This window comes from Scyliorhinus canicula, chromosome 21, assembly GCF_902713615.1.
Source record: "Scyliorhinus canicula chromosome 21, sScyCan1.1, whole genome shotgun sequence".
In the NCBI taxonomy this organism is placed as follows: domain Eukaryota; kingdom Metazoa; phylum Chordata; class Chondrichthyes; order Carcharhiniformes; family Scyliorhinidae; genus Scyliorhinus; species Scyliorhinus canicula.
The window spans coordinates 45787351-45813605 of NC_052166.1; the positions used below are offsets into that span (position 1 = coordinate 45787351).

General features: G+C 47.3%; 1 protein-coding gene across 1 annotated transcript in view; it reads left to right on the forward strand.

The window, feature by feature from the left end:
- adgrd2 (adhesion G protein-coupled receptor D2) overlaps window positions 1–26255 on the forward strand; it is a 221947-nt gene that overhangs the window by 120383 nt on the left and 75309 nt on the right. The window lies entirely within an intron of this gene.

A 26255-nucleotide genomic window follows, 5' to 3' on the forward strand; every position in this document is an offset into this window, starting at 1 on the left:
AAGCGTTTTACAGCCAATGTAGTATTTTTGAGCTGCAGTCATGGTTGTAGTAAACAGCAAACTTGCACATAGCAATGAAAGAAATGACAACATCATCTGTTTAGTGTTACGGTCCCAGTTGATATTACAACTGGATGGGAAGATCCCGGAATCGAACCCTGGCTCAAAATACTGTAACTTTTATTTTTTGGATTTTATGAAGCATGGAGGAACATAGTCACGGGACCGCTAATTAGTTTTAACAACAAGAAAAATATATTTATTAATCATGGAAAAATTGGATAATAATACCCTTTTACTCCCCCATCCCAATTACATTAAGGTTTTAAGATTAACACGGACAACAAAGTACATCTTAATCTACAATGCTTTTGTGAACACAAAGTCCCTTTTAAACACACAAGAATGGGCAAATACACCCTCCATTGTGGATGTCTCCCCAGAATCCTCCAGATGATTGTCACATGAGGTTTCACTCCCGAAAACATGCTTTAAAATCATCTCTCATAATTATGCTTTCCGTTAGCCGTTTGCATTCCAAACTCCCGACCAGGTTTTCCAAATCATACTTTTAAACAAAGCTTTCACTCCACTTTTAATAGCAAATCCAGACCAGGATTCTACACCTACCCCTTCAGGATTTATTTGTCTTGACTCCTGAGCAAACTGCTCACAATTGCTTAACTCTTGATTCCCAGACTGTATTAAAATGGCATTAAACATTTCATCTACTTCTGAAGTCTGTTGTCCCATGTTACATCTAGTTACTGCAATTGTCTCTTTAACTCAGACACTTTGTTTACTCTACCTTGAATTCTTCTGAACAATCGCATGGTCTCTGTTTACTTAACTCCAGACTTCTGGAACATTTCTCCTCATTTCTTTAGCTTCCTTAACTAGCTGCTCTTCAGATCTCTGCACTAGTTTTCTTAACAATGACTCCATGGCTTTTCATCTAGCAAAGCTGAGAGAGATGTTCCTTCTCTTGCATTCTAAACAAATTGCTGCCGTCTGTCACCACATGTCTTCAACTGCAATCAAATTAGCTAATTAAAAGTTAAATGCTTCTGTACCTTACAAGGACCCAGTTGCTAAGCAACCACTGCTGGTTTATTTATTCTTCACACCCTAGCCCACTCTGAGCACAATAGAAATACATTTGCAACATAACCAACCCGAACACATGCCTTTTATCAGTCCTGAGTGTATTCAACGTTTTCTGGTTACACTTTAGATTTCCAGCATCCCCAGTATTTTGCGTTTGTATTAGTCATCTGTTTTGGATTTTGATTGAGGTGTAAATATTGGCCAGAACATCAGGAGAACCGTCATGCCCTTATGTGAAACATGCTGTGGGATGTTTATGTCCACTTGGGAGAGCAGAAGGGATTAAGATGTCTGTTGAAAACAACACCTCCAACAATTCAGCACTCCCTCATTACGGCACTGAGATTTCGGAAGTGTCTACGTGCTCATCTCTGAAGTGGTACTTGAACCCACAACCTACCGGCTCAGATATGGAGATGTCGGCATTGGACTGTGGTGAGCACAGTATGAAGTCTTGCAACACCAGGTTAAAGTCCAACAGATTTGTTTCGAATCACTAGCTTTCGGAGTGCTGCTCCTTCCTCAGGTGAATGAAGAGGTGGGTTCCAGAAACATATCCATGGACAAAGTCAAAGATGCAATACAATACTTTGAATGCAAGTCTTTGCAGGTAAGGAATGTTCCCCTCCAGTCGGGGAACATTTCAGCAGTCAAGGGCATTCAGCCTCTGATCTTCGGGTAAGCGTTCTCCAAGGCGGCCTTCAGGACGCGCGACAACGCAGAATCGCCGAGCAGCAACTTATAGCCAAGTTCCACACACATGAGTATGGCCTCAAACGGGACCTTGGATTCATATCACATTACATTCACCCCCAACCATCTGGCCTGGGCATGCAAAATCGTAACAACTGTCCTGCCTTGAGACAATTCACATCTCTTTAACCTGTGATTATCCCTCTCTCCAGTTGCTCCTTCTGGACCTGAACCTAAAGACTTAATTACTTGATTTGTGTGAAGTGCTCACTTAACCACGTTAAGTGGTTTGCCAGTTCGCTATTAGTGATAGCCCTCAGCTATCGTCCAGAGGTCTTGGCAGTCAATAGGGGTTATGGGTGGTCGGTGGGGCAGATGGGCAGGGACAGGGGTTGTCCCCAGAATGGGTATGCAGATCTAGAGGTTGGCATGGTGGTGCTGCGTGCTGTTGCCCCTCCCAGTTGTCCTCCCAGCGCCCGCCCCCCCCTCCCCAGTTGTCCTCCCAGCCCCCCCCCCTCTCCCAGTTGTCCTCCCAGCCCCCCCCCCCCCCCCCCTTCCCAGTTGTCCATTTGCTGGGGAGGCTGATGAATGATGAGAGGTCGTTGGATAAGGAGTGGCTTCCATTAATTGTTTGGAAATAGGGCTGAAGTGGTGATAATTGGTTTCCCTCCACACTATGGCAAGATTCCAATTTTGCCTATGGGAGCGAGCTGGTTGCACTGCAAACTGATTGCCAGGCGGGGTTCTCGATTTCAGTCTCTCCCGCTATTCACCAGCCTTGTTTCGCTCAAGTGAGAGGGCAACAAGGCCGTAGAATCGCACCTGTGGTTGCTGACAATTCAAATCTTAGGCAGAATTCTCCCATTTTGAGACAAAGGGAATTCAACCAAAAAATTTCCAAGTTGGTACAGAACATAGAACATAGGACGATACAGCGCAGTACAGGCCCTTCGGCCCTCGATGTTGCACCGACATGGAAAAAAACTAAAGGCCATCTAACCTACACTATGCCCTTATCATCCATATGCTTATCCAATAAACTTTTAAATGCCCTCAATGTTGGCGAGTTCACTACTGTTGCAGGTAGGGCATTCCACGGCCTCACCACTCTTTGCGTAAAAAACCCACCTCTGACCTCTGTCCTATATCTATTACCCCTCAATTTAAGGCTATGTCCCCTCGTGCTAGCCACCTCCATCCGCGGGAGAAGGCTCTCGCTGTCCACCCTATCTAACCCTCTGATCATTTTGTACGCCTCTATTAAGTCACCTCTTAACCTTCTCTCTAACGAAAACAACCTCAAGTCCATCAGCCTTTCCTCATAAGATTTTCCCTCCATACCAGGCAACATCCTGGTAAATCTCCTCTGCACCCGTTCCAAAGCTTCCACGTCCTTCCTATAATGAGGCGACCAGAACTGTACGCAGTACTCCAAATGCAGCCGTACTAGAGTTTTGTACAACTGCAACATGACTTCATGGCTCCGGAACTCAATCCCTCTACCAATAAAGGCCAACACACCATAGGCCTTCTTCACAGCCCTATCAACCTGGGTGGCAACTTTCAGGTATCTATGTACATGGACACCGAGATCCCTCTGCTCATCTACACTACCAAGAATTTTACCATTAGCCAAATATTCCGCATTCCTGTTATTCTTTCCAAAGTGAATCACCTCACACTTCTCCACATTAAACTCCATTTGCCACCTCTCAGCCCAGCTCTGCAGCTTATCTATGTCCCTCTGTAACCTGCAACATCCTTCCGCACTGTCTACAACTCCACCGACTTTAGTGTCGTCTGCAAATTTACTCACCCATCCTTCTGCGCCCTCCTCTAGGTCATTTATAAAAATGACAAACAGCAACAGCCCCAGAACAGATCCTTGTGGTACGCCACTCGTAACTGAACTCCATTCTGAACATTTCCCATCAACTACCACTCTCTGTCTTCTTTCAACTAGCCAATTTCTGATCCACATCTCTAAATCACCCTCAATCCCCAGCCTCCGTATTTTCTGCAATAGCCGACCGTGGGGAACCTTATCAAACGCTTTACTGAAATCCATATACACCACATCAACTGCTCTACCCTCGTCTACCTGTTCAGTCACCTTCTCAAAGAACTCGATAAGGTTTGTGAGGCATGACCTACCCTTCACAAAACCATGCTGACTATCCCTAATCATATTATTCCTATCTAGATGATTATAAATCGTATCTTTTATAATCCTCTCCAAGACTTTACCCACCACAGACGTTAGGCTCACCGGCCTATAGTTACCGGGGTTATCTCTACTCCCCTTCTTGAACAAAGGGACCACATTTGCTATCCTCCAGTCCTCTGGCACTATTCCTGTAGCCAATGATGACATAAAAATCAAAGCCAAAGGCTCAGCAATCTCTTCCCTGGCTTCCCAGAGAATCCTAGGATAAATCCCATCAGGCCCCGGGGACTTATCTATTTTCACGTTGTCCAGAATTGCCAACGCTTCTTCCCTACGCACCTCAATGCCATCTATTCTAATAGCCTGGGTCTCAGCATTCTCCTCCACAATATTATCTTTTTCCTGAGTGAATACTGACGAAAAGTATTCATTTAGTATCTCGCTTATCTCCTCAGCCTCCACACACAACTTCCCACCACTGTTCTTGACTGGCCCTACTCTTACCCTAGTCATTCTTTTATTCCTGACATACCTATAGAAAGCTTTTGGGTTTTCCTTGATCCTACCTGCCAAAGACTTCTCATGTCCCCTCCTTGCTCGTCTCAGCTCTCTCTTTAGATCCTTCCTCGCTTCCTTGTAACTATCAAGCGCCCCAACTGAAACTTCACGCCTCATCTTCACATAGGCCTCCTTCTTCCTCTTAACAAGAGATTCCACTTCTTTGGTAAACCACGGTTCCCTCGCTCGACCCCTTCCTCCCTGCCTGACTGGTACGTACTTATCAAGAACATGCAATAGCTGTTCCTTGAACAAGCTCCACATATCCAGTGTGCCCAACCCTTGCAGCCTACTTCTCCAACCTACACATCCTAAGTCATGTCTAATGGCATCATAATTGCCCTTCCCCCAGCTATAACTCTTGCCCTGCGGGGTATACTTATCCCTTTCCATCACTAACGTAAAGGTCACCGAATTGTGGTCACTGTTTCCAAAATGCTCACCTACCTCCAGATCTAACACCTGGCCTGGTTCATTACCCAAAACCAAATCCAATGTGGCCTCGCCTCTTGTTGGCCTGTCAACATATTGTGTCAGGAAACCCTCCTGCACACATTGTACAAAGAACGACCCATCTAATGTACTCGAACTATATCTTTTCCAGTCAATATTTGGAAAGTTAAAGTCTCCCATAACAACTACCCTGTTACTTTCGCTCTTTTCCAGAATCATCTTCGCCATCCTTTCCTCTACATCCCTAGAACTATTAGGTGGCCTATAGAAAACTCCCAACAGGGTGACCTCTCCTTTCCTGTTTCTAACCTGCCATACTACCTCGGAAGAAGAGTCTCCATCTAGCATCCTTTCCGCCACCGTAATACTGTCCTTGACTAGCAGCGCCACACCTCCCCCTCTTTTGCCCCCTTCTCTGAGCTTACTGAAACACCTAAACCCCGGAACCTGCAACAACCATTCCTGTCCCTGCTCTATCCATGTCTCTGAAATGGCCACAACATCGAAGTCCCAGGTACCAACCAGGTATCAACCCATGCTGCCAGTTCCCCTACCTTATGTGAAGGATTTTCCATGGGGCTGGATTCTCCAATTTCCAGGAGCGCCCGGGCCCGACCTGTCTGATAGTGCCCGCCTGGACACCCGCACGCCACTCCCGGGCCACTCCCCACCAGTCCCCCCAGCCCTCACCAAAGCCCCACCAGCCAGCAGCATGGATCCCGTCCGACTGTGGCGGCGCTAGACACTGTCCGCAGTCGTCACACCGGGTTCCCGACTGCTGAGACCATGGGCAGGATTCTTCTCCCTTCTAGGGACTAAGTCCCCACAGCGGTGGGAGAATCGGCGCCAACAATTCGCAGTTTTTGGGGCTAGGTGGACGGCGAAGGGACGGCGCGAGTGCGTGCATGCGTCGAAGGGCCGGCATGATCTCGTGCATATGCGGGGGTTCTCTTCTCCGCGCCGGCCATGACTGAACCCTACAGGGGCCGGCGCGGAAGGAAGAAGTGCCCCCACGGAACAGACCCGTCCGGAGATCGGTGAGCCCCGATCGCGGGCCAGGCCACCGTGGGGGCCCACCCGGGGTCAGATCCCCCGTGCCCCACCGAGGAACACCGCAGTCGACCTACCTGTCAGATCCCGCCGGTAAGTGATTCACGTCGGTGGGACTGGCCAGAAACGGACGGCCACTCGGCCCATCGGGGCCTGGAGAATTGCTGGGGACCCGCTGCCTCTGACCGGCGTGGCGTGAATCCTGCCCCCGTCGAAAAACAGCGCTAGAGAATATGGCAGCCGGGGGAGGGCGGGATTCGCGCTGCCCCCCGGGGATTCTCCGACCCCCATTCTCTTCCCCATTTGTCATCAAACACACTGGCAGAGGCTTAGGAGAATTCTGCCCTTAGGACACTATCTAATGGAAAAGTTTCCAAGTGTGGTAGTGAGCAAGAATTGCCAGGTGGTTCCCAATGGTCCGGCGAGACTGCTACTGGTATCTAATGCCAATTAGGACCGGTAATGATGCCCCACGAGCTTCACATCGGAAATGACTGTCCCGCCAGCTGATTGGCCTGGAACGCAGTGGCAGCAACAGCAGCCATCAACGTGGCAAGTGTCACAAAGAGGATCGCCACCCAGTGCCACAAGAAGTTAAATGACCTCTACTGGCTCGGATAGGTGAGTTGACTTCTACTCCCTGGCACTGGTTCCACCTGCTACCCCCTCCCTCTCCCCAACAACCTGTGTTTGGTACCACACCGGCATCACCCAGAACAATACTGCCCCCGTGTCCCAGCGCACCCTGGCACACAGCAACATCTTACCCATTCCCAGCAGTGGTGCACACACCTGTCCCTGGCATGCAGCCCCCACCCCCAGCACAATACCGCCCCAGTGTCTCAGTCCACCCCGGGACTCATCAGCATAACTTTTTTTTAAATTTAGAGTGCCCAATTAATTTTTTCCAATTAAGGGGCAATTTAGCGTGGCCAATTCACCTATCCTGCACATCTTTGGGTTGTGGGGGTGAAACGCACGCAAACACGGGGAAAATGCGCAAACTCCACACGGACAGTGACCCAGGGCCGGAATTCGAACCCGGGTCCTCAGCGCCGTAGGCAACAATGCTAACCACTCTGCCACCATGCTGCCCACTCATCAGTATACCTGACCCATTACCAGCAGTGGTACCCAGGCTCCTTGCCACCATGTCCCCCCGCCCTCCCGCCCGCAATCCATGAATCGTGCGGTTCACGATGCCCTCTCTCTGTCCCCGCAGGAGAAGTTTGCACTGAGTGCTGAATTAGGGTGCATTTGAGTGCTATAGTGAGAGTTTGGTGACTGAGGGATATTACGGGTTTATTTTTTATTTGTATCGAAAGTCTAGTCTTTCTTTTATTTAGTTAAGTAACTTAAAAATTGCTGTTTGGTTGAGAAGAAGGTGAATTTTCAATCAGCTTTAAACAAAGACTCTACTTGTAACTACTTGCAGCTGGAGCTTGTTAATTAGTTAATTGGATTAGGCCAGTTTTCAGATGCTAGAGACACAGTATAAATCTGAGCTAGTTACAATGCAGAAGTGCTGAACTTGGGTGCATTTGAGAGCTGTAGTGAGAGTTTGGTGACTGAGGGAGTGCTGAATTTGGGTGCATTTGAGTGCTATAGTGAGAGTTTGGTGACTGAGGAAGTGCTGAATTTGGATGCATTTGAGTGCTGTAGTGAGAGTTTGGTGACTGAGGGAGTTAGGTGAGGAGGGAGTAAGGAACTCCTTTCATTTCATTTCCTACATTTCCTCAAAGAGCATGAAGAGAGCCGGGAGTTTATAGAGAGTACAGCTGACTGGGAGCAGAGTCGGTGGGCAGAATTCCAGTTGGTCTACAGTGCAGCTGTATTCTGTAAGGTAAGAGGGGATGGAGGGTAGGGCAATTGCATGTAGGATGTGGATGGTGAGGGATACCACCGGTGTCCCCGCTGACTATACCTGCGGGAAATGCACCCAACTCCAGCTCCTCAGAGACCGTGTTAGGGAACTGGAGCTGGATAAACTTCGGATCACCCGGGAGGCAGAGGGGGTAATAGAGAAGAGTTACAGGGAAGTAGCCACACCCAAGGTAGAGGACAAGAGTAGCTGGGTTACAGTCAGGGGCAGACAGTGCAGGGATCCCTCGTGGCCATTCCCCTTCTAAACAAGTATACTGTTTTGGATGCTGTTGGGGGGGGGGGATGACTAATTGGGAGAAGGCCCTAGCGGCCAGTTCTCTGGCACTGAATCTGGCTCTGGGCTCAGAAGGGAAGGGGGAGAATAGAAAAGCAATAGTGATAGGAGACTCAATGGTTAGGGGAATAGATAGGAGATTCTGTGGTCGCGAGCGAGACTCCCAGAAGGTATGTTGCCTCCCGGGTGCCAGGGCCAAGGATGTCTCGGATTGTGTCTTCAGGATCCTGAAGGGGGAGGGTGAGCAGCCATAAGTCATGGTGCACGTTGGTACCAACCACGTAGGTAGAAAAAGGAGTGTGGATGTAATAAACAAGTTTAGGGAGTTAGGCTGGATGTTAAAAGCCAGAACAGAGTTGTCATCTCTGGTTTGTTGCCGGTGACACGTGATAGCGAGGCTAGGAATAGGGAGAGAGTGCAGTTGAACACGTGGCTGCAGGAATGGTGTAGGAGGGAGGGCTTCAGGTATTTGGATAATTGGAGCACATTCTGGGGAAAGGGGGACCTGTACAAGCAGGACGGGTTGCATCCGAACCAGAGGGGCACCAATATCCTGGGAGGGAGATTTTCTAATACTCCTCAGGAGGGTTTAAATTAATTTGGCAGGGGAATGGGAATCGGACTTGTAGTCCAGCAACTAAGGAAGCCGATATTCAGGACGCCAAAGCGTGTAGTGAGGCAGTGGGGAAGGTAACACTGACAAAGGAGAGTACTTGCAGGTACGGAGATGGGTTGAAGTGTGCATACTTCAATGTAAGAAGCATCAGGAATAAGGTGGGTGAACTTAATGCATGGCTCGGTACTTGGGACTACGATGTGGTGGCCATCATGGAAACTTGGATAGAAGTGGGGCAGAAATGGTTGTTGGAGGTTCCTGGTTATAGATGTTTCAATAAGATTAAGGAGGGTGGTAAAAGAGGTGGGAGGGGGGGTTGCATTATTAATTAGAGATATTATAACAGCTGCAGAAAGGCAGTTCGAGGAGGATTTGCCTACTGAGGAAGTATGGATTGAAGTCAGAAATAGGAAATGAGCAGTCACCTTGTTGGGAGTTTTCTATAGGCCCCCCAATAGCAGCAGAGATGTGGAGGAACAGATTGGGAAACAGATTTTGGAAAGGTGCAGAAGTCACAGGGTAGTAGTCATGTGTGACTTCAACTTCCCAAATATTGAGTGGAAACTCTTTAGATCAAATAGTTTTGATGGGGTGGTGTTTGTGCAGTGTGTCCAGGAAGCTTTTCTAACACAGTATGTAGATTGTCTGACCAGAGGGGAGGCCATATTGGATTTGGTACTTGGTAATGAACCAGGGCAAGTGACAGATTTGTTAGTGGGGGAGCATTTTGGAGATAGTGACCACAATTCTGTGACTTTCACTTTAGTAATGGAGAGGGATAGATGCGTGCAACAGGGCAAGGTTTAAAATTGGTGGAAGGGTAAATACGATGCTGTCAGACAAGAACTGAAGTGCATAAGTTGGGAACATAGACTGTCAGGGAAGGACACAACGTGTCCTTGATAATGTATGTCCCTGTCAGGCAGGGAAGAGATGGTCGAGTGAGGGAACCATGGTTGACAAGAGAGGTTGAATGTCTTGTTAAGAGGAAGAAGGATATTTATGTAAGGCTGAGGAAACAAGGTTCAGACAGGGCGCTTGAGTGATACAAGGTAGCCAGGAGGGAATTGAAGAAAGAGATTAGGAGAGCTAAGAGAGGGCATGAAAAATCTTTGGCGGGTAGAATCAAGGAAAACCCCAAGGCCTTTTCCGCATATGTGAGAAATATGAGAATGACTAGAGCGAGGGTGGGTCTGATCAAGGACAGTAGCGGGAGATTGTGTATTAAGTCAGAAGAGATAGGAGAGGTCTTGAACGAGTACTTTTCTTCAGTATTTACGAATGAGAGAGGCCATATTGTTGGAGAGGACAGTGTTAAACAGACTGGTAAGCTCGAGGAGATACTTGTTAGAAGGGAAGATATGTTGGGCATTTTGAAAAACTTGAGGATAGACAAGTCCCCCGGGCCTGCCGGGATATATCCAAGGATTCTATGGGAAGCAAGAGATGAAATTACAGAGCCATTGGCAATGATCTTTTCATTCTCACTGTCAACAGGGGTGATACCAGGGGATTGGAGAGTGGCGAATGTCGTGCCCCTGTTCAAAAAAGGGAATAGGGATAACCCTGGGAATTACAGGCCAGTTAGTCTTACTTCGGTGGTCGGCAAAGTAATGGAAAGGCTACTGAGGGATAGGATTTCTGAGCATCTGGAAAGACACTGCTTGATTAGGGATAGTCAGCACGGATTTGTGAGGGGTAGGTCTTGCCTCACAAGTCTTATTGAATTGTTTGAGGAGGTGTCCAAGCATGTGGATGAAGGTAAAGCAGTGGATGTAGTGTACATGGATTTTAGTAAGGCATTTGATAAAGTTCCCCATGGTAGGCTTATGAAGAAAGTAAGGAGGCATGGGATAGTGGGAAATGTGGCCAGTTAGATAACGAACTGGCTGACCGATAGAAGTCAGAGAGTGGTGGTGGATGGCAAATATTCAGCCTGGAGCCCAGTTGCCAGTGGCGTACCGCAGGGATCAGTTCTGGGTTCTCTGCTGTTTGTGATTTTCATTAATGACTTGAATGAGGGAGTTGAAGGGTGGGTCAGTAAATTTGCAGACAATACGAAGATTGGTGGAGTTGTGGATAGTGATGAGGGCTGTTGTCGGCTGTAAAGAGACATAGATAGGATGCAGAGCTGGGCTGAGAAGTGGCAGATGGAGTTTAATCCTGACAAGTGTGAGGTTGTCCATTTTGGAAGGACAAATATGAATGCAGAATACAGGGTTAACGGTAGGGTTCTTGGCAATGTGGAGGAGCAGAGAGATCTTGGGGTCTATGTTCATAGATCTTTGAAACTTGCAACTCAAGTGGATAGAGCTGGGAAGAAGGCCTATGGTGTGCTAGCGCTCATTAGCAGAGGGATTGAATTTAAGAGCCGTGAGGTGATGATGCAGCTGTACAAAACCTTGGTCAGGCCACATTTGGAGTACTGTGTGCAGTTCTGGTCGCCTCATTTTAGGAAGGATGTGGAAGCTTTGGAAAAGGTGCAAAGGAGATTTACCAGGATGTTGCCTGGAATGGAGAGTAGGTCTTACGAGGAAAGGTTGAGAGCTCTCATTGACGTCGAGCTTGGCCTGCGCCACAGTGGTAAGTATCCACCAGCCCACACCCTGATGAGCTGTCACAAGTGTGTTGTTCATGCCAGAATAATGATCCTCTCCTTCCACTGATCACATGTCCATTCTCCCGCAGGGTCTCCATCCGATGGTGACGGCCATCTAGGGTGGTTCCATTCGCCCTCCCCAGCCATCCAGGGGAACACCTCCAAGGAGAGCTCTGAGGATGCCATGTTCAAGGCTTCACAGCCTTCATCCCCACCCTCCAACAGCGGAGGGACACACTCCTCGGTGGCCGAAAGTAGTGCACAGGCTTCTGGGGCACAATCTGGTGAGCACCACACAGTTGCTGATGGATCTCAGGAGGAGGCAGGAACATCCAGAGGAGACAGCAATCGTAGGTCTGAGGATCAGCACTTGGGTGTTTTTGCTGTTGCCTCTGTGGTGTTAATGCCTCCAGTGTTCCGGCAGACTGTCCAAACCTGGTGTGACTGGGATGCCAGGCAGTAACACTCACCTGTGACATTAAATTTCTACCCACGGGAATCCACTTGGGAGCTGTGGAGTGCTCACATTCTAATACTGCCAATTCCCTTTTAGCGATAGCTTCAGCTGTGCAGCCACAGGCCGCCATTGTCAGAGGAAGTTAAAGTGACCTGTCCATATTAGACGGACTCTGTTCTGGGGGTGTTCGGTGGGATGGACAGGCAGCAACTGGAGTTGCCCCTGGTATAGGTGTAAACGATCCTGGGGATGGTATGTTGGACCCGAGGGCGCTGAGCCCCTCAACCCCAAGCCCAGGGGCTACCATCCACTATTGGCATCTGACCCCCCCCCCCCCCGACTGCCCCCCCCCCCCCCCCCCCCCCCCCCCCCCCCCCGGGCCACCCACCCTGAGCCACCCCAGTGCCCCTGGGCTGATTGTCCGATTTCCAAGATGGCTACTCCCCTCTGATCCCCACAGCAGTCATTGCACTTAAATAGATGTGCTGAAGGGCATAAGTGTGACTGCTCGCTGGAGAGCCAGCTGGATCACGGGAGGCCACTTGAAATGGGTTCCTTCCCGTTGATGGGCGGAGATTGGCTATAATTGGTGGGTTTTGGTTTCTCACCACGCCGCGGCAGGACCCGCATCTCTCCAATGGGAGCGTGCTGGTTAGATCAGAAATCAGCGCGATGCCCGATTTTGGCCCCTCGCCCGACCTAACCGGCTCAGTGGATTCGCGCCCGGCATGCCAGTAGATCGTGCTCCTAGAATCAAATCAGATCCTAAATGACAAGACTCCATTCCTGCCATGAATTCCCACCAGAAAGGAGGGTAATAGAGGCCAGATTGTCTGTTCCGGGCAAAGATTTCCCATTGTGGCCCTCCCCTATACCACCGCGAAAACCGTGGGTGAGGGGTGCGCTGCCGGCGGAACGGAGAATCCCGCCGGCGGAGAATTCGCCCCCAAATATGCTGACCTCGAGAAGTGACTCTCCAATCCATGTTCCTGCCAAGTGAAGGTTTTCTGGCAGCAGAGCCTTTTTTGGGGCTGTGTACTCTGTAAGTATTAAACAGCATGACTGCATTTCTAAACTTCATTATAGAGGTTAAAAATAAGTTTTAGAAATTTGTTGTATTGCCAGTTTGAAACATGATTCCAATTTTCCAGTGATAAGTCCGATGGGACGGTGGGTGGGGGACGGCAGGGGTGGGGGCATCCTCTGTCCTGGGAAGTAAGAAATTATAAGATTAGGGGATTCACATTCTTTGTGTTCTTCTCAAAGAAAGTTACAAACTCAGCGATACCATTGCCTTTTTCCTACTGCGGGTGTCATTTTTCAGTCATTCATTTATTAGTTTGATGCTGTTTGAAACTTTCATAATCTGATGGGAAATAGTTATGTCTTTAAAGCAATACTAACACAAATAATTGGTTGTATAAATCAATTTAAGAAACCTATCCAATTCAGTTGATGTCTAACCCTCAAGACAAATGCCTAGTATTTCCTGCATTGAAATAGATTTTACAAGCTAATTAATTCCCAAAAGGATGACAATATGAAAACAATTACCTCTCACTGGTTTAAAGTACAGAGATTAATGAGACAAAATGAAATGTTGGTAAAAGCACCACCAATTACATAAAACGCTTAAAACTCATGAATTTAACCTTATCTAGAATTTCTTTGATAAGTAGTTAAAGTAACTATAGTAGTCTGACAGAATGTTAATAATCGCCAAATAGTTGGAGAATTGTCTTTACCATAAATCCTTCAATTGAGTACCCATAAAAATCTAATGTAATAATAAATCACTTCCCTTCTCATACTGATAGCGTTTCAACTTGAGCTGAATGCTTACTTCAGTTAAGTTTTATCAACCCGTAAGAGGATAGATTTAGAAAAATTCAGTCGACGCGATGAAGCATTCTCTGCGAGCTCAGGTGGGCAAAGCACCAATTTTAAAAAACTTAAAATGCATAATTTTGATTCCTTTCCTTTCTTGCCAGTGCTGATTTTAGAACCTTGTTTTACTTTGAAGACTACATGTTGACTAAGAGGCATCGTTGACCGGTAATTTGCTGGAGGAGTTCCTGTGCCCGGCAGTTTGGGGAGCTGAATTAACATGTACAATTTAAATGACAAGACCTGTAATGTATCCTGAGTTAGTGACCATATTTTCAGCTTGACAGCACTGGCTCAGTAACTCCTCCACGCTTACTCCTTAGATGCCATTCACTTTCCATAACAGTGATATCTGTCTTGTGGGAGGAGGAAGTGTAATATAACACAGAAGTTAAAATTTACAAATAAATTCGCCAAAGAATGTTAATGCTGAAGCAAATTACTAATTTTGCTGTATCTCCTAGCAGTTTCCATAGCGCTCAAACCTACTTCACCTCGGGATGCTAAAATTTAGATTTGTTTTTAAAAAATGGTGTGAGATAGCCGCATAGTGGCAGGATAAACTTTGGATCTGTCTCCATTTGGCTTGATTAATGTACATAAAGTAAAAAATAATTGTGAAAGTCTGATATGTCGGAAAATCATGGGGAGAGCACTTGAATTCCACCATGTCCTTTCAGGAATCTGTGCACCTCCATCCCTATCTGCGGACTTGTAAAATTATCTATTTTAGATCAAAGCTTCATTGGTATGTTCTTCGTTCTCCAGGAGAGCAAAACTAAAGCCCATGAACATGGGCGGTAACAATTCCAGAGCAGCTTTCCTGATCTTTATGTTGAGAATCATGCATTGTTTTGCCAAACAGGCTTGCTGCTTCTTGTCCTAGTCCACGGAAAAGTGATATGTTGGCCTATTAAGGGCGGAATTTTCTCATTTTGTATGAGTGTGAACTCAGGCGGGAAAAGCGGTGTGCTGCCTTCCAGCTCCACTGCCAGCCTTTCCTACCATATGTTTTTAAACTTGTATTTAAAAATGCTGCAGGCGGGTCCCATGATGTCATGCTGGCCGAGTGGGGGGGGAAACGATATAGTGGGGGGTGCCCGCTATGTATTTGGTATTATATAGTAATGGCAGGGACAATCGAGCGGGGAAATCCCACCGTCAACGAAGGCCATTTTGGGGCTACCCCCTCGATTCTCTGTCCCGGTGCCATTCCAGCACGCCAAAAACGGGGGAGGAAAATCCCTCCCTAGGCATCTCCTGCCACCAAACCAGTGACTGTCTACAGACATTAAAGCAGTCTTTTCTTCAGGCTGTCTTTTAAAGCAGATAAGTCAGTGAAGTATTATTTCTCATCGCCGAGACTGGTTAACGAAGCTCAGAAAATGAGTAAGTCGGTGATTATTTTAATTTGAGAGTTCAGTTTTGAACTGGATGGAATTACCGCAACATTTAGTATTTGCCACACTCTCCTGCAGGTTTTTATGACCTTCACAAACAGCTAAGTGAGCAAGTTATCACTAATTGTCACTGACTGTGAATTAAAGTTCTAGACATTATTCAGCCATAGATGCGACATAAGGATCATGCACAAAGTCATGAAATGCAGATCGGAGTTAATCTTTCAGTCTGTTGGTTAAGTGTGTTTATTTATAAAATAGTGCATTACATGTGTGACACTGGTATTACTGCCAATGTAGTTACATACCCATTTTCTCCACAAATACCTTATTTTGAAATTGCATTATAAATTTGCATTTATTAGAACCCTTTGCATCCTTCGAATATCTCAAAGCACTTCGCAGCTAAATTAATTAGTTTTGAAATGTTGTTCCTGTTATTCTGTAGGTAAACAGCAAGGTGCTAACTGACAATGTGATATTTTGATGGTGTTGACTGATAAATGTGGCCAGGACAAATTATAGCTTTTTCATTGTAATGGTCATATAACCAAACCTTCTTTCAGCAGTTTGCATGGATGTTCCCTGGGTCCAGGTTGCTTAATGTCGAAGAATATTGGGAGGACGTTGAAATTGAAACTTGAAATTATGTTATTTTGTAAATATGGACAACTGATGCATACCCTGCACTTTGCTTGTCTAAAAACCATTGCTCGATCAGACATTTTGCCAGGCGATACACTCGCAAACATGGGGGCATTCAAACAAATTATTAAACTGCTCGAGAATTTAAATGCTCAAAAATAAATCATTCCCAGATGTTTAGAAACAATTTCTTGATTTGTTTGTGTTCCTCTGGAATAGATGGAAACTTAGTGCAGTGGGTCTAAAGCCAAGATGATTATAAAGACTGAATACAATATCAATTTGTTACAGAAGATTGATTATAAAGAGATAAAACTGAAATCCAGAGCAAGGTGATGTATTGAGTTCACGTTTTGAAGGACGGACACATGGAGCATAAAGTAACAACAGATGGGGTCCTGTTTCATTACTAGTAAAACAGATGTTCAAGTTGATTAGTAAAATACAGCCTATTACGCTGACCAAGCGCAGCTGTTTGGTCGCGCGATAAGGTATCAGGAACTGAGTGAGTCTTCAGCTATCTGCTGTTCAGTATTTTACTTATTTATGATCCTGGTGATGTATGGTTGATGTTAATGAAAAATAAATGTTCATCTCCATTCTCCAACTGTTCCCTTTGTTTTTGAAAATGAATGAAATGAAATGAAAATGAAAAAAAATGAAAATCGCTTATTGTCACGAGTAGGCTTCAATTAAGTTACTGTGAAAAGCCCCTAGTCGCCACATTCCGGCGCCTGTCCGGGGATGTAGCCACCTGGGTTGGCCACGTCCCGACTTTAAAATGGAGATTCGCTAAGAATGCAAGGAAATTCAGCCAAGGACAGGAAAACAAGCAGGTGCAAAGTTTCCTGTATGTTAGAACTTGCAGAACCCAGACAGACTCGAAAACCATCTGCATAGTAATGAGCGATCCCCGGGAACAATTGGTAACATTAAGAGTAATCAAGACCAAACCAGACTCCTCGGCGCCAGCGGGAGCCAAGACAAAGGAAGGCCAACGGACACTTAGGGACCGCCCAGCGATCAGGGAACAGCTCCAGTATTGGAGAAATCGATCCAAGTGATCAGAACTCAGTCCAATCACTTGGAACCTGGTACGGGGCCCGCCCAAAAGGGCGCGAAGCCCCTGGGGACTCTAAAGTAGAGTCCCAAAGTTCAATTCGTTCTTCTTGGCAGCTCTCAAAGAACTCGACCGTGACTCTCAACTCGGAGAGACTTGCCTAGCAGCTGCACCAACCAAGTAAGTGTCCAGTCAACGCACGCTACGAGATAGGCGCTCCTAACCATTAGTCCATACCAGCTGGAAGTCTGCAGACTCAGGATTGAACGAGAAGCCAATTGTTCCCCATACCTAGTGGGTCCCTTTTCCAAAGCTAAGTATTGGCCTGTTAGTGTTAGAAATAGTCTAGTGAGTAGTATTTTACGCATGAGTAGCGATTGACTGTGTATATAATAAATGTGTTTTGATTTGAACCTTACTAACTGGTGTATTGAGTTATTGATCAGCACTTGAACTTGAACCTCGTGGTGGTATCATAAAGATACCTGGCGACTCTAGAGCAAGGTGATTAAACAGAGCAAATTAAGTGTAAAGCACACTTAGCAACATTTAGTGGCGACTCCACCGGGACCCGACTTAGAAGTGGCCCCCCCACTCCGAGAGAACCCAGACATTTGAAATTAGAATCCAATTGGGAACAGAGATAACCACAAGTGTTCAAGCAGTTCTGATCAATCCTCATAATTCGGAAGTGTGTTAATGCATGTGTAACTAACAGGGTTATAAGGTAAAACTGATAGATTTTGTTGCGAAAAAATGTCGCGAATTTGTATTCCGGAAAATAGCGAAAGCCGTACCCGTGTTCACAGCACCACCTTAGTACCCCTCGTTCCAAATTTAAAAGAGAGCATTCAAATAGGAAAAATGGCAATGAAGGCAATGAAACGCCTCATGAACCCTCAAGAATTCGTGGTCGCAGCGACCAGCAGCAGAGTAGGACAGTGTCCCTTTTGGGAAGTTGAGATTAGAAGGTACCTCAAAGGGAAGGGATGGCCCCTTTGGAGTGACTTTTGTTTAAATGAGGAAACAGGTCCCGGGAGTATAGGACATACTTGGTGGCAGAACCTGACCAAAATCCATAAGAAGAGCTTAGAGAAAGCTCGTAAGCCGATGGCAATCGTGTTCTGTCTGGCACAATTGCGAGGCACAGAGGAGGTCGTTCAGACGCTCCGCAAAGAGTTAGAAGAGAGAAATCGAATGAGTAAAGTTGACGTTAGTGAGATCGAGAGAGAGAATATAGAATTGAGAAGGAAGCTAGCAGCAAAAGACGGAGAGGTGGATGATGCCAGGAGGGCACACCAGCCTTGTCTGGCGCATCTGAGCAGCTTCCAAACCCAATACGATAAGGCGTATCAGACACGCAACTGGTAAGAGAAGAGACAGAGAAACAGGTAGAGGTATTGCAAAAGCAATGCATCGATCTGAAAGCAGCGTTAAGAGCACTCCATGCTGCCACCAGGGAGCAGAGACAAAGCTCAGTGGATCATGCGAAATACCGGAAGCAGATTGCAGAACTGCAGTCTTTGCTTACAGTTCAAAACGGGTTTCAAAGCACCTTTGGATCCCAGTTAGATTGGCAAGAACTAAACGAAACAACGTATAGATATGTGCAGGGCACATGTGCACAAGGAAAGCCCCAAAAGAGAAAAGCACCCCAACCCCCCACAGAGCAGATAGATCAGGCACCCATGAATCCAGTCACCACCCACCGCACAGTCACAGCGGACGGAGAAGCGTAATTCCTGTACATGACCCCCTTAACCGTGACCCAATTACGGGATGCGTGCGACAAGATCACACCGTTCCTCCCCACCTCAGACCCCAACCAATTCTTTGCTAGAGTGAAACAGCAGGCGACCATGTATGGCCTGGATGAGCATGAGCAAGTGAAGCTCACAGTTTTAAGTTTAGACCCTTCTGTTGTAGCAGCCCTTCCCCACCCGCAGAACGTAGGAGGAGGCACCCTTGCAGAGATGCGCATGGCAATCCTAGACGCGATCGGTTATAATAGAGGTGACCCAGTAGAAGGGCTGAATAAGTGCAGGCAGAAGAAAACTGAACCCCCCCACAGCGTTTGCTGGACGCCTGTGGATCCATTTTACAGCCGTTTTCGGCGACTTAGACCGTGCCCATTTGACCCCTGATGACGCGGCCAAATGGACCCGTACCCTTAGCTCCCATGCCACAGAGGCAGGACAAAGAGCTTGTACGAACTATGACCCCTCAGAAGAAGCACACATGAGAAATGGGTTTTAAAAAGGTTGTCCCGCGCTTGGGAGCAATCTGTTCACAATAAACCCGCGATTAGAAAACCCGAAGATCAGCAGGCAGAGGCAGATATTCAAGCAGTTAGAGCACACCAGAACCCCGCATGGGTGAATGAAGGCAGGAACAGCCCCCCACAGAAACCACAGGAATGTTACAACTGTGAACACTTAGGTCACTTTGCACTAGAGTGCAACGCCCCACAGAAAGCACAGAGAGCCCAACAGACAGGCACTCTAAATAGGAATAGGGCAAAGACTATTCACAGTGTTAGCACCCGTTCAGACCAGACAGACATGAACGGACTGACGGTGTTCGGGCTCCCCCACTTGGGTCTGTGACACCCTTTGGGATAGGTCCGGCCGACCGGTCGTTGCAGCGAAAATACGGGGACAGCCCATTGAATTTCTCTGGGATACAGGAGGGTCCCGCACCACAATTAATTCCTCCAACATGTTCCAAAAAGACACGTGGCCCACTACAGCCACAATCACCCTCAGCGGCTTCACATGCCACTCACAGCAGGGACACATCACAGCCCCTGTATCCATTCAAATTGGCACCATTACAACAAAACACCCCATCATTTTGGTCGATCTGCCCCACACAGCAGAACACATTTTGGGCATCGGTTTTATGAACTCGCATAACCTGTCATTTGACCCAGTAAATCAATGTGTATGGAAAATGGCAAAGTCAGCAAGAGCCCCCGCAACGCTCACAGTAGGTGAGTATGCTAATAACATTAGCGCAGTCGGCGATTTTTGGTTTGACCCGACCACGGTTAGCACAGACAAACAGTTAGGGCAGTTCTGCAGAAAAATAGGACAGCATTTGCAAGTCATAAACATGACTGTGGCAGGATGACTGGTTTGGTTCAGATTACAGGACCTGACACTAGACCCCAAAAGCAATATGGATTTCCCCAAGAGGCAGAGGGAGAAATCTCAAAAGTTATTGAAAGTTTATTAGAGCAGGGCGTACTTAGATCAGTAGCCTCTACTAATAATGCCCTGATTTGGCCAGTGAGAAAGCCCGATGGATCATGGCGACTGACCATCGATTACTGGGATCTCAACAAAATCACTCCCGCAGCAGACCCCACGGTAGCCACACGTCCCGGGACCATGCTCAAACAGGGACTCAACTCACAATATTTTACGGTTTTGGACATCAGTAATGGATTCTGGTCCATTCCATTGGCAAAGGCGTGCCAGTACAAATTTGCCTTCACTTTTAAAGGTCAGCAGTACACGTGGACATGCCTTCCACAAGGATTCCGCAACTCCCCCTCCATTTTCCACCGACAGCTGGCAAATGGTTTAGCTAAATTTTCTCGCCCCGAATGTCTGGTCCAGTATGTGGACGACCTATTACTGCAGACAGACACAAAGGCAGAGCACATCGCACTTCTGTCAGAGCTCCTAGAACTCCTACAGCAAATTGGATGCAAAATGAACCCCAAGAAGGCCCAAATTTTGGAAAACAAAGTGATATATTTGGGAACGATTATCACGCACGTTAAACGCCAGATCGAGCACAAAAGGATTGACTCGATTGTCAAATTGCCCCTTTCCCAGAATGTATCAGCCCTCTGGTCGTTTTTAGGACTGGTTGGATACTGCCGGAACCATATCGACGGTTTCGCCCCCAAAGCAGCGCCCCTATCCGACCTTCTGAAGAAAGGAGCCCCTTGGGAATGGCTTCCGCAGCATCCGGATGCTGTGGATGCTTTAAAACGAGCACTCATCGCAGCCCCCGCACTACAGGTTCCAGACCCACTTTCTCCCTATGCTATAGAGGTAGCTAGCGCAAATCGCACCCTTTTGGCCATGCTCCTCCAAGAACGGCACGAACCGCTAAGACCCGTGGCTTACGCCTCCAGAGTTTTAGATCCTGTGGAGCAGGGATTTTCAGCCTGTGAAAGGCACCTGCTCGCAGTTTTCTGGGCAGTTCAATATTTCTCATATATAACCGGACTAAACCCCATCACCATCCTCACGGAACACACCTCCACACAACTTTTACTAGACGGACGACTAAAGGACGGTACAGTTAGCCAGATCAGAGCAGCCAGATGGACCCTTTTGCAGGGACGGGACATCACTGTTAAAAGGACCAAGACCCACACTTTTTTAGCCGACAACCTCCAGTACCCAGGCACCCCCCATGAATGTGAAATCATCTCACCACACCATAACACAGGCCCCTTTATTGCTAAAACACCTCTCAGGAAGATAGGTGGTTCACCCCAGAGACCCCAGCACACAGACACGTGCACACCCCTAAGAATATATGTGGATGGTTCTTCCACTATATTAGATGGGAAGCGCATTACAGGATGCGGCATCTATGTTGAGGACGCGCCCTAGAAGAAATCTGGTTAAAACTGCCAGGACACTTTGGCACGCAGGCAGCAGAACTGACGGCCATTGCATATATAGTAGATCACCCAGATTCCTTTCCCAGCCCAGAAGACATATACTCGGACAGCCTCTATGTCTGCAACAGCCTTACAGAATTTCTACCCCTGTGGAAAGCAAGAGGATTTGTTTCCGCGGACGGTAAACCCCTCCCATCAGCCCCATTGCTTCGCCACATTTTAGACAAAGCATAGGACAGGATATTTGGTATCATTAAAGTACGAAGTCACCACCATTCTTCCTCACCTGGGAATGTGAAAGCCGAAGCACTGGCTAAAGCAGGTTCCAGGCATGGTTATATTTGGAACCCCCCCGAAAGCGTCCCAATAAATGCAGTTCAGGTCTTGCAGACAAATATTGAAGATTTAGTGCAGGCCCAGAAGCAAGATAGTAATCTCAGGGAGATTTTAAAAGGAAAATTCCCAGCCCCGTACGATAGGTTTAAAAACGCACTAACCACACATGATGGTGTGATCCTAAAAGACACCCTTTATGTGGTTCCTTAACAGGACAGGAATCAGTTTATTTGTTTGTTCCATGATAGTCATGAACATCAGGGAATTGATCCCACTACAGCCTACCTTAGGCAGCTCTGTTGGTGGCCGCATTTAAAGGAAGATGTCACGCACTGCGTAGAAAATTGCCTTATCTGTGCCCAAAACAATCCGGACAGATATGCGAAGAAAGCTCAGCTTAGCCACATCCGCCCTGTTAATGGCCCCTGGACTAACCTCCAGATTGATTTCATAGGACCATTGCCCCCTTGCAGGAATGGTTACAAGTATGTGTTAGTTGTCATAGATACGTTTACGAAATGGGTTGAAGCATTCCCATCTAGGACAAATACAGCTAAGACCACAGCTAAGATTTTAACCCACCACATCTTTACGAGATGGGGACTTCCCCCGCAGCATTGAATCCGACCAAGGCTCCCATTTTACGGGACGTGTAATGAACGTCCTCACGATATTTGGCATTACCCAAAAATTCCACATAGCATACCACCCCCAGTCAAGTGGTATCATGGAAAGAATGAATCGTACCCTACAAGCAACCCTCAGAAAAATGGTCCAACAAAACAACACCACTTGGGATTCAGTCCTCCCCTCTGCACTGATGTTTTTCGTAACACCGTTTCAACTTCCACAGGTTACACCCCACACACTCTCATGACCGGACGCCCCATCAAAGGCACAGAATTTTTATTAGGACTTGACCAGCCCCGAAATGACGGCCCTCACCCACGAGAATGCAGTGAAACAGTTAGTAGAGAATGTAAAAACGGCTCAGCTAGCAGCCGCAGTAAATTTAGGCGCACAGAAGCAACAGAGAAAGGCTTGTTTAGACAAGACAGTGCATGTGACTGAGTTTGATGTAGGACAGCAGGTCATGCTATCCCTGTACAACCCCAGCACATTCCTGTCACCCAAGTATACCGGTCCGTACTCGATTGCAGACAAAGTAAGCCCCTCAGTTTATAAGATTAAGTACCCCAACGGGAAGACTGCATGGTTTCATATAAACCAGCTCAAGGCATATGGCTCGCAGTCTAACCACGCACACCATGTCATGCTCGGCGCAGCACACCACGCCCTGCCCACAGCCAACGTACCCCTGGCCTCCCCCAACACGTCCAGCCCATCCACGGACTCGACCTCGACTCCGCCCCCTAACTCCAGACTCCGCCCCGGAACGCCCACAAGCAGCAGAGACAGCGACTGTGACACAGACTTCAGCCACAGCACGCCTCCCTACTATCCAACAGGCCCCACACCTGATGAATCTGAACACAACTCGAGTGATCCCTTCCTGATCACATTCCTTAACAGCCCTCACCCAAGACCACTGCCCTACGATGACGACCCCGACTCCGTCCCCACAGAACTAGACACGACTATTTGGCACCGTGACACTTCGTACAGGCATGCCTGGAACAACGTGATGGACCCTAAATCACATCACGCCGCTTTGGCAACCCTTATCCATACAAGAGTATGGCATCCGGGAGAAGCGGATGACATTGAGTCTGACTCCCAACATGAGAATCCCTTTGCGACCCTGTTCACGACAGATAACTGAGGTGTCCAGATGATATTTTAAAAAGGAACCGCTTGCGAGAGAAAGTGTCCTTTCTGGTGGAACCTGCACGATGATCGTTGCATGTTTGTTTGTTTTGTGTTTGTATGTGTTCTTTGTTTCAGTTTCATCAGCTCCTACGGCCACACGCCCCATTTGTCCACGGATACCTACAGGAACTTGCCGGCATGCTTATCAGCCGAAACCGCTGAGAGCTTGCCAGATCCCTATTCGTAACTGCTCTTCTGTTTTGACGGTAGAACCTTTCCAGACCCCCCCCCCTCTGGTCAGCCAAGCTCAGGTAGAGCACAGCCCGCCCTCCCCGGGGATTCCATCCAAATCTTACCCGTCGCTGCCCATACGCACCTCATTTTGGCTCTTTTGGTTCAAAAAGTTTTGTTTCACTGTAAGGTGACCCTTCGGTTGCCACCCCTCCTGCTATTTGCATCCTCAAACATTTGGATGGTAAATCGCACAGCCTGCGAGACGGCTCGCACTGGTTCAGTATTTTTGAGTATGTATGGTCCTGAAATTCGTTTTTTTTAACAAAAAATAAATAAAAAATGAGGGAGTCACAGATGGTGACCAATTATAAAGGGAAATTGGCACTAAAGGACAGACATACTAACGTACAAGTTATTAAACAAGGCAGTAACAGACACTATGCTTCATCCACAGAATTCCAGAAGCTCCAGGGAGAGAACAGAGGAAGAGAAGAGAGAAGACAACAATGAAGACATCCGCCATGTTTTTCGTTATTATAATTTGTATTCGGTAGCGCACGAACGCGAACCCCCTGACCCCAAGCCCACCGGCCGTTAATGATTCAATTCCCCATAGCACCCAGAGCCCAGTGACAAGTAACAACACACCATCATGGTGTGACAGATTTATAACATAGAACATTACAGCACAGAACAGGCCCTTCGGCCCTCGATGTTGTGCCGAACAATGATCACCCTACTTAAACCCACGTAACCCGTATACCCATAACCCAACAATCCCCCCATTAACCTTACACTACAGGCAATTTAGCATGGCCAATCCACCTAACCCGCACATCTTTGGACTGTGGGAGGAAACCGGAGCACCCGGAGGAAACCCACGCACACACGGGGAGGACGTGCAGACTCCACACAGACAGTGACCCAGCCGGGAATCGAACCTGGGACCCTGGAGCTGTGAAGCATTGATGCTAACCACCATGCTACCGTGAGGCCCAAAGGCACTCCCTTTCATACGTAGTTGAATCCCTTCTAGCATTGACGATACTCTGTAGCATCGTGCAGACTATCCGCATGAGAAAATGGCGAAGGAGAGCCACCGCTCTCGCACCCCGGTATACAGGATGAGATCCCCTATTTTTGGTTTCCACCAGGCCCCCGAACCCCTTGAGATGTAATGAAGAACTTTCGTTTTTGTTTGTGCGTCATTTGTAAATAAAGAAATGTGTTTCGTTCGTGACTGTAAGATTGTAAAACTCTGTGCCTGACCGCCAAGCCAGAGGAAAATGTGAATGCTGCTATTATTTTTTGTACTGTTAGCAAGTTAATATGTTTGGTTGATTTAAGTGAGAGTAGTTTATTGAGGATAGTTAGAGGTTCCAGTTCTTGTTCTGTAATGCATGTCTCTTTTATGACTTGGCGCCACTTAGAATTGTCAGTTAAAAATTTCTTGCATAGTTATGGTCAGTATAGAGGGCAAGGAAGGGTGCTTGCTGGGTCAGGGAATGAAGACGACGTAGTTATGTGATCCTTCACGCTTCGCGTTAGGGATCACAAGGAGGGAGTGTAGCCACCTGGATTGGCCACTTCCTGACTCCAAAATGGAAGCCGTTAAGAATGCAGGGAAATTCAGCCAAGGACAGGAAAACAAGCAGGTGCAAAGTTTCCTGTATATTAGAACTTGCAGAACCCAGACAGACTCGAAACCAAAAACCATCTGCATAGTAATGAGCGATCCCCGGGAACAATTGGTAACATTAAGAGTAATCAAGACCAAACCAGACTCCTCGGCGGCAGCGGGAGCCAAGACAAAGGAAGGCCAACGGACACTTAGGGACCACCCAGCGATCAGGGAACAGCTCCAGTATTGGAGAAATCGATCCAAGTGATCAGAACTCAGTCCAATCACTTGGAACCAGGTACGGTGTCCGCCCAAAAGGGCGTGGAGCCCCTGGGGACTATAAAGTAGAGTCCCAAAGTTCAATTTGTTCTTCTTGGCAGCTCTCAACGAACTCGACCGTGGCTCTCAACTCGGAGAGACTTGCCTAGCAGCTGCACCAACGAAGTAAGTGTCCAGTCAACACACACTACGAGATAGGCACTCCTAACCATTAGTCCATACCAGCTGGAAGCCTGCAGACTCAGGATCGAACGAGAAGCCAATTGTTCCCCTGACCTAGTGGGTCCCTTTTCCAAAGCTAAGTATTGGCCTGTTAGTGTTAGAAATAGTCTAGTGAGTAGTATTTTACGCATGAGTAGCGAATGACTGTGTATATAATAAATGTGTTTAGATTTGAACCTTACGAACTGGTGTATTGAGTTATTGATCAGCACTTGAACATTGTGGTGGTATCATAAAGATACCTGGCGACTCTAAAGCAAGATGATTAAACAGAGCAAATCAAGTGTAAAGCACA